Source organism: Eleginops maclovinus, chromosome 20 (assembly GCF_036324505.1).
Source record: "Eleginops maclovinus isolate JMC-PN-2008 ecotype Puerto Natales chromosome 20, JC_Emac_rtc_rv5, whole genome shotgun sequence".
Lineage (NCBI taxonomy): Eukaryota > Metazoa > Chordata > Actinopteri > Perciformes > Eleginopidae > Eleginops > Eleginops maclovinus.
This window is the reverse complement of record NC_086368.1, coordinates 21310237-21323830: the sequence shown is the minus strand read 5'-3', so window position 1 is coordinate 21323830 and position 13594 is coordinate 21310237.

Sequence of the window (13594 nt, the reverse complement as noted above, 5' to 3'; positions counted from 1 at the left end):
TCCTGCTGACTTTGGTCCATCTGTGTGTAGCAGGGTGGTGTGTTTAAGTTTAAATTATAATAAACCTAGGGTCTTGCACCTCAAGATAAACACAAAAAGATCAGGACACGCGTTCTCAAATGAGGGGCAGAGACACGTTTCAAAATAGTTATTTTTATTAAGTATAAATCTAAAAAAAAGAAACATCAGGAAACATGGCTGGAAGATGAAATCGTTGTTTATAAAACATGGATTAATCAGTTTTGAAATTATCTTAATGATAGGATGGGATTAAAATCTGTATCTAAAATGTAACATTTAATAGTCTACATAAGAAAACAAACCAAAACTAAGGTGGGCTGAGGCCATTTAATGGGGTGGCAGGCTACTTTAAGTTACACTAGTGTGCTACCAAATACCCACCAGGTGCAGCCACAGCAAACCACACACAGCAAACTGGTCACTCACTCATGCTCCCCAGTGATCTTCCCTAAAACAATTAGTGAAGGTGACTAGACCCCCCAGTGCCGGGCACTCAGCTTTACGAAAAGAAAAAAACAAACAACTGGAAACAAGGTTAAACAAAGAGGTATCCCAGTTGGTTAAACAAAAACAAAAAAAGCTAAAACTATAAAGACAAATATAAGCAAAACAATACAAACCAAAAAGGTTAAAGGCTAAATAGCTAAACAAAACGCAATAAACCAAAACAAAACTAAATACCAAAACAGTTAAATGGCCTAAACAAAAACAGCAGCAGGTGAAACTAAAAGCAATGGTAAAATAAGGTTAAAAATGGTCTACCATGAGGCATACAAACAATGGAGGTTCTTTGCTCCACTCACCACAGGAAGAATAGATAGCAGGACAACTGCAAGGAATCAGCAATTGAGCCACAAATGCTAGCAGTAACTGAGACCAATTAAATCATATTTGAGCCAGCCTACCTGTACCACCAACCATGAAAGCAGAGCCAAAGCTAGCAATTTATACCCTGCTCTAATTAGGGGAGTGGTTGGGGGAGGAGTCGGGCCGTAAACTGCATTCACAAGCACCCCACTACATGTGCAAGAGCTTGTGTTGAGCTCCTAGCATGCATTTCAGACTTTATTGGAAACATTCTTTAATTAAAGTTTGAGCACCATTTAACAGTTTTTCAACCAAGTTTATATGAGTTTTTATTAGAGTAATGTGGTGCCATAACCTGCTGTCATCTGTCTGTCTAAGAAATACTGGAACATGATTAGTTTGGGGTTTAGATGTTTGGGATATCTACAGCTAAAAGCCTGCTCCCTCCACATATAAGCGTGAACAGATAGCACCATTTGAAGAGCTCAGAAATCAATTTGCAGCTACAAAAGAAAACCAGTTAACCTTAGAGGTCTTTGACAAAAGCTACAATTTTCACTGTGTGCCTGGTCCAAAAGAGGCTGTTTATTTTTCTTCTTGGCTGGTGTGGCTGTCTGCTCCCTTCCTATAGGTGTCAACCGGGCTCTCAAGCCTGGAGCACTAAGGGTTAAATTGAAGTTGATATATGCAGACGTGAGCCCCTAAGATGGACACAGCACCTGTCTGGCTGCTCTGGGCTCAGCACCCCCCATGCACTAACTGCCTCAGGCAGCCCCAGCCAGAGATGAGGTATATATGAATGTGTGTGTGTGTGTGTGTGTGTGTGTGTGTGTGTGTGTGTGTGTGTGTGTGTGTGTGTGTGTGTGTGTGTGTGTGTGTGTGTGTGCGCTGGAGATGATGGTTATACAGCACAGGGCCCGTTTAATGTAAAATGAAAAGACCGAATTGGGAGTGTGACTCAACCAGGGAGTGGATTTCAAAGCCGACAGCTTCCACAGAAGCTTCATGACATCCATTATTTATTGAGGTCTCTTTGACACATTCAGCCGCCTCTTTTACCTGCTGCTTCCAGATAGCAGAACAGAGGAGCACACTCTTCTCTCTGAGCAAATTGATACAATCAGCCAAGAAGGTTGCAAACAATAGTTTCTCTTAACATGACGATAAATGAAAAAGTAATATGCCGTTGGGATTTTCGACAAGATTCATATTAATTTATATTTATATTTATCAAACAAATATTGACAGAAAGTCCCATTGGGCCCTCATCGACTGATCTTCATTGTCAGTGTATTCCCAATGAGCATATAAATAAAATAGAACAGAAGTTAGGGATGCAATTTCAGTAGCATGGTAAGAATATTTAATCACTTTTCAGATTCAGATGTTAATACAGTTTTAATATCATCCCAGTACATCACTTGTCGAGAAATTCAAAAAATACCAAAGCGTTATTTTCCCCAGGTTATCTTTATTTATTGTATTTGCTCAAGTCACATTCCCCTGTTTAAGATATTAGAATCAAAATTGTTTTTATTCCCAAGTATGTTTACACATACGAGAAATTGACTTTGGTATATGTTGTGAATACAAAGACACAGAAAGAAGAATACGTAGCAAAATCAAATAAATATATTGGGGTCACTTTAAGCCTTATAGCCATTAGGCCCAGCGTGAACTATTGACACTGTTCGAGTAAAGCCAAACCAAAAGATACATTTTAATAATTGCAACATTCACTTTATTGCTATGAAGCTCAACTAAGTTACCAAACTGTTTCTTTATGTTGGTTGCTAAAGCGTAACTTGCAAAGGGCCAAGGTATGTACCAACAGGTGGACCATCGGTTTGACCACAGAGGGCTGCTCATTTAAAGTGAATAGTTTTTGTAATGCAAGATAGAATCTGAAAAAAGCTGAGACCAGGTGAAGTGGATGAGATTGACACAGCTGTTCAAGTTATAACTTGATGTACAGGAATAACAAGTGCACATTTCTGACTACTGTCCCTCAATGAAATTCACTTCTGCTAATCAACCTTTAGATTACTTTGAACTTTAATACATATGTTTCAATAAAGTTGAGAAAATTATAGTATGTTTGGCAAATTACTCTCTGTAATCTTTCCATTGCACTGTTTACCAAATCAAATAATAACAATATATATTTTGGGTGTTCAGTTCACAGAGATCTCTGGCTGCTCTTCATAAATATTTAAACAAGCTCCTAGCTCTGGAAACCATACAACCACAGCTTTAAAGCACAAGGTGAGGGCTTAAAATGTGACTGCAGTTGCTTGCAGGCTCAATCATTTCTGGTTTTTCAGTCTGTTTTGAATTCTTTACAAAATCCTTAAGGCGTCTTCTCCATATCACTCAACTTGCTATGGCCAAGCTTTTTAGCATATAAGTGGTGCAGGTATCTCCTCCAAAGGCTATTTTGTGAGTCAAATGCTGGAAAATGTTGCCATACCCTAGTGAAGACGTGCAGGGCTTACATTCTGAGAAAATTGACCCTCCTAGGGGTCATGTGGAGGAGAAAGCTTACTTTAGCAGAGTGAATACACCATACTCATAAGTCAGAGCCTTAGTATTGCTGTGCATCGAAGGTATGTCACAGCATCACAACTGGAAAAAGATGTGCTTCCATCTTTTATGTCATATAAATACAACGTTCTTGTAATCCCTCTCCTGGTGCAGCACTTTAAATGCAACAATAACAGCATGGGCTCTAAAGCTGCAGGATGTTCAGCAGTGAAAAACCTTTATATGATGATTTTTTAAATGAAATGCAACACCGAACTCGTGTGTGGTTGAAAAATGATCCCTCATTTACAGCTGCAAAACCACCAGACTGGAAACTGTCAAACCCATCTTTTGTAGCACCAACTGGTGCAATGTCATTTACCTACGTAAGACCCTTCATGAACATTACACCTTGACACTTGTTCTCAACAGGAGAAAAGTATTTTCACACACCACAGAATTCATCACTTCCCTGTCAAGCAGATCGTTGGCCAGCCTCTCTCCTCTGTCTCTTCCTGTCATCTCACTGACCGTTCAGGAAAAATGACATGATGGCAAAAACCTTACCATCATTTCCTGGTTCACTGGATACAGGTTTGCGCTCCAGTAAATCTCTCCTGTTCATTTCTGGTACAATTTTAACTGGCTGCGGCTGAAATGCAAAGATGTCAACTAACATCCCAGCTGTAGCAGGTGCGGCACATTAACCCCCTTTCCACTTCACACCTTCCCCCTGAGGCTAATGTAGCTTGACAGGAACATGCAATAAATAAAGGAACATCGAGGTAAGGTGAGTGTGTTGTGTTCACATAGATATACTATGGTGCCAAATGTGAAGGGGAAATTCTAATTTGTAAACTAGAATTTTTGTCAAATAGCAATTAACGTTGAGCCAATTTCTACCTGATTACTGTTCTTTATAAGCTCATGACTCAGCAGTCAATAGCTTTGTGGTCACTTACTAAACAAGCCACAACTGTGGACTTACAGTGCCTGCTAGTCTTTTGGGAGCTGGACAAGGAAGATCCATTCTGACCATTAAACAGTGCAGTGTTAATTCGGCCTCATTACAGTGAGCTCTCTGCACAGGAGGTGATGCAATCATCTGTGCTCTTACTCACAGCAGCCTTTGGCATTTCACCACAGTAGGCGCAAATTGCAGTCAAGTGCTTTTTAATCTTCTACCAATTGTCATCAGTAGTGCAGGTTTTTTCGACTTTCACTTCCAGGCCGGTCAATTGACCAAACATCTAAACACACATGTGATACATTGTTAGCCTACTACCTGATCTTAGAAATGTATTTACTCAACATTTAACAAAACAAACGTGAAAATGATTCTAGCCAAAGTCATCATTTATGAAAAACTGCACAGTGATACAATATTTCGGCTCTTGAAAATGAGTGGTCATCATACAGTGGGGCAAAAAAGTATTTAGTCAGCCACCAATTGTGCAAGTTCTCCCATTTAAAAAGATGAGAGAGGCCTGTCATTTTTATCATAGGTACACCTCAACTATGAGAGACAGAATGAGAAAAAAAAATCCAGGAAATCACATTGTAGGATTTTTAATGAATTTATTTCAAATGATTGTGGAAAATAAGTATTTGGTCAATAACAAAAGTTCATCTCAATACTTTGTTATATACCCTTTGTTGGCAATGACAGAGGTCAAATGTTTTCTGTAAGTCTTCACAAGGTTTTCACACACTGTTGCTGGTATTTTGGCCCATTCCTCCATGCAGATCTCCTCTAAAGCAGTTATGTTTTGGGGCTGTCGCTGGGCAACACGGACTTTCAACTCCCTCCAAAGATTTTCTATGGGGTTGAGATCTGGAGACTGGCTAGGCCACTCCAGGACCTTGAAATGCTTCTTACGAAGCCACTCCTTCGTTGCCCTGGCGGTGTGTTTGGGATCATTGTCATGCTGAAAGACCCAGCCACGCTTCATCTTCAGTGCCCTTGCTGATGGAAGGAGGTTTTCACTCAAAATCTCACGATACATGGCCCCATTCATTCTTTCCTTTACACGGATCAGTCGTCCTGGTCCCTTTGCCGAAAAACAGCCCCAAAGCATGATGTTTCCACCCCCATGCTTCACAGTAGGTATGGTGTTCTTTGGATGCAACTCTGCATTCTTTCTCCTCCAAACACGACGAGTTGAGTTTTTACCAAAAAGTTCTATTTTGGTTTCATCTGACCATATGACATTCTCCCAATCCTCTTCTGGATCATCCAAATGCCCTCTAGCAAACTTCAGACGGGCCTGGACATGTACTGGCTTAAGCAGGGGGACACGTCTGGAACTGCAGGATTTAAGTCCCTGGCGGCGTAGTGTGTTACTGATGGTAGCCTCTGTTACTTTGGTCCCAGCTCTCTGCAGGTCATTCACTAGGTCCCTCCGTGTGGTTCTGGGATTTTTGCTCACCGTTCTTGTGATCATTTTGACCCCACGGGGTGAGATCTTGCGTGGAGCCCCAGATCGAGGGAGATTAGCAGTGGTCTTGTATGTCTTCCATTTTCTAATAATTGCTCCCACAGTTGATTTCTTCACACCAAGCTGCTTACCTATTGCAGATTCAGTTTTCCCAGCCTGGTGCAGGTCTACAATTTTGTCTCTGGTCTCCTTTGACAGCTCTTTGGTCTTGGCCATAGTGGAGTTTGGAGTATGACTGTTTGAGGTTGTGGACAGGTGTCTTTTATACTGATAACGAGTTCAAAAAGGTGCCATTAATACAGGTAACGAGTGGAGGACAGAGGAGCCTCTTAAAGAAGAAGTTACAGGTCTGTGAGAGCCAGAAATCTTGCTTGTTTGTAGGTGACCAAATACTTATTTTACCGAGGAATTTACCAATTAATTCATTAAAAATCCTACAATGTGATTTCCTGGATTTTTTTTTCTCATTTTGTCTCTCATAGTTGAAGTGTACCTATGATAACAATTACAGGCCTCTCTCATCTTTTTAAATGGGAGAACTTGCACAATTGGTGGCTGACTAAATACTTTTTTGCCCCACTGTATGTATGGCAATACCTTGCAAAAAAAAGTATGGATTTAGCAATTTATTTACCAAGGATAATAAGTTATATGTATAAAAATATGCCAAAACATATCCAACCTGGCTCCTGGCTCTTCCCAAATATATGAAAATTGTAGTAACAGGAACTCAAAACCTCAGTACTTCTGTTATGGTACATGTTGTTTGTGGATTCTGGAATTGCAATACGTGACAAATTTGCAGTCTCTTCGATTTCAATTTGCCCACCTAAATAGCGTGCATTTTCCAAATGTAAATGGCTTAATTGTTATCGTTTGGGGTGTTAAAGCAAGACAGAGTAGTTCACACTTCATATAAACTGTACTAAGAATTTCAATTGCACTAAGCAAGTTCAGTGCTAGGACAACCTGTTGTAACTATGGAAGAAAACAGAATAGCCACAAGAAATACTACAGCATGTTCTTTATAGGTCTGTTTTTTGAGAGATACCAATAACATAATAAAGGAAGTTGTCAAGAGGGAAGAGGTTTTAAACTTTTCTATCATTATACATATTTGATGGAGTGAATGCCTTTTTGAAGCCGCTCTAGGAGCTCTGATGTCTCTTGAACTTACCACGTACGGTACCTTCATAATTCGAGAGAAATTAAATGATACATTTAAATATGCTTGTACATGAACGTTTCCTCAGGGGATGGGGATTCTTAAAGCGGTGTTAAGCAAACCCCGCTGATGCAAGAGAATGTTGATGACATTTTATACCACACTTCCTATCTCCATGCAGTTTCTGTATATAAAGTGAGGTAAAACCCACTCCACATCTCAGAGTAGTATGATGTAAATCATTTGAATGTATCCTTTTGCAGATCAACCATCTCCGTCCCCCTTACATTGATACCCCCAACAGGTCATACTGTCAGAATACTGAGAGAAATCAGTTTTACTAATGTGGAAACACTTTATAGGTATTTTATCTAAAAAAAAGAAAGAAGTATATCTCATAAGAAAAGAACATATCTTGCTAAAACAGACATTGCTACCTTTTCAAGATGATAGGGTTTCCAGAGTGAGTGAGGGATCCTGCAGCATGTTTGTTCTCTGATGACTTTCATCCTGTGTTCATCAGCATTCCCAAAGAGAGAGCGCGTGATTCAGGGCACATTATGCAGAGTCAATCAATTTTGAATTTTGCCTGTGTGTGTGCAGCTACCTAATTCCATCACCATACCCTGTTGTCATGACAACACTATTATACATAGCTATTGCCTTCAAAAGGAAATGAGATGTTTAACACTGAACAATCACAGTTGCTGAAATGCATTGGGGACACAAGATTGACAGTGTGTGAGAACATTGTGGATCATGTCGGTGTGTTCAGGAGATTGTATTTTCGATCTAACATGAAAACATTCTCTTGCATTTTTTTGCATCGGGGGAAATGTATATGTTTTTGAAAACACATCAAATTCACAATCAGTGCCTAAACAAGGGAAGAGGAATCTTTGAAATTGACAGCCACAGTACACATTTGTGCATAAACAAGAACACACACTCATTCAGGGGACAATCCTCGGTTCTAGTGGACAGGCTGCAGCATCAGTCTTCTAACAGATGGGTTTTTATAACAGTTTAATGTGCAGCGGTGCCAATCTCTCCCTGCCCAAAAACTGACATGTGCTCCAAACAGCCCCTCTGGCGAATTCATGTGTCTTATGAACAACAAGGGCTCTGGTGTGCTGTGCCAAGATGTAAAAAAAAAAAAACAGTACAGTTCCAACTTTATAGTGATGATAAAACACAGAACAGGGTATGTTGACAGCCAGGCTGTTTTGTTCCAGGTCTGAATGTTGATGGTTATGGATTTTCACTCAGAACTTCAGTGTCTGAACTCTTTTGTTCCTTATGTTACCCATTTGTGTACTGTCTTCAACCGTGGGATGTGTACCATTACAATCCTTAGTCATTTTTAAGAGATAGGTTTGATTTCAGACAAAGGCAGACATAAGTAGGCTTCTCTTTTTGTGTATCAACTTTAACGGCCAAAATGACATTTGTTGCTGGTAGATTTTATAAGCTATATAAGCTGTAGTTTTGTAGGGCTAACAGTAAAGGGCAAATGAATGAGCACTCTGTCTGGCTTAATGTTGCTCTGTTTCCCTGAGTACTCACTCCCCCAAATCCAATAGAACATTTGAAACCTGTTTCCACACAGCAAGGAAATACAGAGTGGATGAGCTTGTAGAAAACAGGGTTGTTTTTATTTGCATCACCTATCACCTATATTGTTCTTGGATGTTTGCATAATTGGTAATGTAATAAGCAGAGCATACTAGCATTACATAAGGCCAGTTCTTCCACATCTGGCCATCATCGCTGACAGGAGCATGACAGTTGGCATTTCTGTGGTCCTGTAATTGCTCCTTCAGAGGTTCTTGGGGATTTGGCTGTGCTCTCCAGGATGAAAGCAGCAGACTGCAGAATGCATTGATGGAAAGGCTTAAGCTTCATTCATACTGAGCGAGAAATCATACACATCCAGGATTACATATTCGCCTTGGGGAGATATGAATTATTCATTGTGAGATGCACAATTTGTCATGCCCATGCTGCTCATAAAAAAAGATGTTTAGACTATGAACTGGAATTTAGCAAAACAACAACTCCTTAAAAAAAAAAAGAACCTTGTCCATTGTTTACCTTTGCGGCAGCCTGCAGCAAAACTCCAGCTTAAAACAAATAAACCTGTCTCTAAGTAAAGCTTTGACTCTTTGTTATTATTCCTTTGACAATCAGAATATGTTTATTATATAACTTTAGAAATAAATGAAATGCCATGAGATGGATATGATAATGAAGAGCTCTAAAATACAATTTGTAGGTGCGATAAGTGGATAATGAAATAAAAATAACCAACGTTCTGTGGACCACATAAGGCTCAAACAAAGAAAGCACTGAGATGATTACATGCTGGTTTTAGGCTGTAGTCACAGTGTCAGAGTATAATGAAAATAAATGGTGCAATATGTGCTAAGTGGAACCGCTGGGAATAGACAGAAGGAGAACAGAGAACAGGCTGTGAAACTCATTATGCATATAGGAAAAGGTTTTGTTGGGATTTGTCTTAACTTCAGAGCACAGTGCTTTTTGAGCAGTTTCTCTTTGTTTTCATTTGCAGGTAAATCATTTGTTCCCACCGAGTGACCCCCAAATGAGAATTAATGTATCAAGGCTTGTCTTTGGTGAACTTATAAAAATACAATTGATTTAGATGTGTTTATATAATGTAAACTTTGTTTTAAGGAACATATTTGAAGATTCTCTTGTGCAGGATCTAAAACTGACCCTAACCCTTTAGATTTACAATTGTATAATAGATCATTGCTTCAATAAGACATGTCCTTACAGCTAATATGTTTTTATATTGATGTTGAAAAGTTAATAAAATGCTGTATGTAAGGATGTGTATACACATGTGAACCAGTTTACGAGGTGCAAAGAAGAGGTACATTATCTGTACATCATAGTCCCATCATAAAGCTACTTGGCTCAGCAAATACATGCCAGCTTTCCTGCTGGAGCAAAAATCATTTTCGCTTGAAATTTTTTTTTTCCAGCTTGCCCTGTCCTCATGTGCCTAACGTATGCACTTTTTATGCAAGAATCTCACAACCCCTGAATTATAGTCCCCTTCTCGCACTGTTTGCGTTGCAAATGTGTTATAGGTGGCCATAAAAATGCCAGCGCTGTGACAACACCATTAGTACAGATGAGCGTTGAAAGGTAAAAAAGAGGCGATCATTTCAGAGCGCCCACTGCTCTGCTTACATTCTGAATAGCCTCAGCTTCCAGGTACGTAATGACCTGCCAACGCTACTAATCCATTGCAAAGTAGGGGTAAGGCACACCCTCCCTGACCCAGAGAAGACCTTCACAAACGCAGGATAATTTCTCTTTCAAGTTACACGGGAAACATATTGATGTTAGTGTTATTAGTAAAAGGCTAAATACATTTTTAGGAGCCAAAACATATCTTCTTATGAATGATTTTAGTATCCTTTCATTTAAATGTAAAACATGTCAGGTTTGTTTTACCCTTAAAGAGGCATCATCCAGCTTTTTAGGACTTTCCCTTTGAGAAGAGGTGCTTAACTATTGAACACAAGAAAATATTAAGTCATTATTCAGGTTATTGGAAACCGTATTCTTCAGAAATGCACACTGTACACCGCAGACCAATTGAACATATGTCATGCTGACCTGCTGAGAATATGAGTCCACCACTCAGACATAGGCTCTACATTACCAAAGAACAAAATTACATTATTTTAAAGAAAGGACGTTGAGGGAATTTACAGACCAAACCAAAGTGTTATTTTTATTGTACATTGGTACATTTTTCCTATACTAATATTAGTAGGTGCTATGAGTACTAAATGCTGAATTATATAGATCATTGGTTTATAACCTGGTGGTTAAAAAAGCTTGTATGATGAAATTAAGTGGTCATGACAGGACTAAGAGATGAGCGAAGAATTGATTTAGAACTAATGTTGTTATACTTTGTAGCTTAACAAAAACATTCAAACTGGCTCAATTTAAAAAGCTCTCTATTAACAGACCAGAAGCAAAAAAACATGTTGCCATCATATGAAACTATTATGATCATTCTAATATACGGTGGCACCACACAAAGATAAAGCATGGACCATTACCTGTGGGGATGTTGCTGTGAAAGATGGTGTGAAGCTGTTGTGGGAAAGCTAGGGCTTGTTGAAAGTTGTAATAAAACAACACTTTAAGTGGTTTCCTCAAGGGAACACCAGAGAACTGAGGTAAGAGTGAGGAGATAGACCAGAGGAAGAGCGGGGAAGCACTGTAGCAGGTTTAGAGATAGTGCTGCAGAATAGAGATTGATGAGGTGCTGGAGGGGGGGAGAGGAAGGTTGAGAGAGGAGTGCAGATGCAGAGACAATGGTAACAAATGGTGGTGGAGGGAAAACATTGACAAACGCACAAAGTAGAAAGGGAATTGATCAAACTGGGAGGCTCATTGTAGGACACATCCCCAACTGAGAAAGTGTTCTTCTGAAGCTTATAAGCGCTCTGGTTTATGGTGGGATGCTGAGAGAATGTCAATGGAGCCGACTCCACAAAGGGGAAAAACTCATTGAAAGTCCAATTATTGATGGAGCAAGAACAGAACAAGACATGTAAAGCAGATATAACAAAAACATGTGGTTCCTGCATTATTAATTACAATTATAACTTGTGAAATGATACAACAAATGTGTAAAGGACATTAATTAGTTTGTTATTTATGCACATTACAGTAACCTACAGATGCAAATGAAGTGTAACATGTGCATTTATTATGTATATTATGCTATTCATTCCCAAATGAAGTGTATAATCAGATAAGGGGAATTGAAGCACCTGTATGTCACTATGGTGTTGGTGTTTGATAACTGTGAGTAATAAGAACAAATCTGTAGACTTAAGTTGTACCATATCAATTTCTTTCCTGCTCATGATGCCACTAGTCTCTGATTACATTTTGTTGTTGTTTTTCTCTTTTCTAAAAGCAACAGAAATGACTCACATTGTTGCAAATGTTTTAGTTATTGAGTCAATCATGAAACAATTCAACACATTTGGTTCATTAGTTCATTTGTTTTTACCTGGGCACGGTAGAACAAACACAGGTGTAACTAAACCACAGGACAACCTTAAATAACCCCCAAAACATCCTGAATCTGCTTTATTGTTGAGTGAGCACTGGAAACAGTAACACAATACACAGTGTATGAGGCAAAGCCAAGATTCGCTCTGGGTCTGTGAACAGCATATAAGGTTTCATACATCTCGGGGGTGTGACACCGCAGCGAGGTCAGGCAAGGTTGAGCTTCACCAGCCTTCAGCCACTGTGACACTTCAGAGGTTTGCTCTCAAAAGTGGAAAGGCTCCTCATTTCCTCTCCGTATAACAAGACTGATGTGCCTCAGCCTCACAATGATATTTTACAGCTTTCAAAGTAAAACTCGAATTATGTATATAGTAAAAGAGTAGTGTTTATGAACAGTCTGCTCATAACAAAGGTTATCTTTTTGACTTAACATTCTTATTGTTAAAATGTACAACATAGGCCCTTTTAAGATATGAAGGACCTTAGACTGTATTTGTCATCCACGCTGCATCATCATTTATACACATACCAGAAGTGCATCTTAATCATTTTGTTTATTTTCGAAATGACAATAGCTCATTTGCCATGTTATTTATGATGCATTGTTGTTGAATTGATCCCATTTTGACAATCCCGAAGGCTCAAATATGGCTTACTTACTGTGTCTCATTGTGTACTGTTTATTTCCCTCTGTATTTAGACAACATACACAAGGTTTAACGAGAGACACTCAGTCTCCTGTGAGGACAAAGAGAATCTGTTTGTGATCTCTTTTTTTTGCCTAATTTTGCTACTCTGCCATCAGAGAAACAGCCTGTAAAGTGATTTAGCAGGAAATAAATGGATAGATGAGCTGTAAATGAAATGGAAACATAGACACTACAATGGTAGCCGGGTCACCGTAGCGATAGCATACCAAATTTTGGCAAGTGGGAGAAAAGGAATGACTCAGAGTGTAATTACAATGGAGAGTTTGTCTGTCCGTGACACAGAATACCATTCTGAAACGTTAAAGAAGAAACTAATCACTTGCTTGCTATGAGGAACACATTCCTGCACAGTCGTGAGCATGAACAACACGGATTAGGGGCTCAGTATCACAGTGTGATGCCTCAATTGGAATACAGTGCGACTGTCTGCATACAAAACACATCATTCAGTGTCCCGGGCTCCGATGAATTCTCTCACATAAAGACTTCAATCACAGGTTGACCTTTAGTCGTTGTGGCAGATGCTGTTATCAGAGTGTGTGTCTGTGTTAACAAGAGCTGCCAACAGGAAGTGATGATGCCTTTCAAACACTGAAATGTGAGCAATATCGGACTTTAGTCCCACGAGTAAAATTGTTTCAACTGATCATTATGTTGTTAATGTTTATTGCACAATGTAATGGCTGTAGAATATAACGCAACCATCTGTAACCTATTAGCCTAACTTTGACAATGTTGTTCTGTTTATAGGTCATATTTTTCATTCACAGTAAAAGAGAGAAGCACCAACGTATATACCACTGGAAACGCTAGAGGGGGAGAAGTTGAAATGCCGTCTGTATTAACTTTAA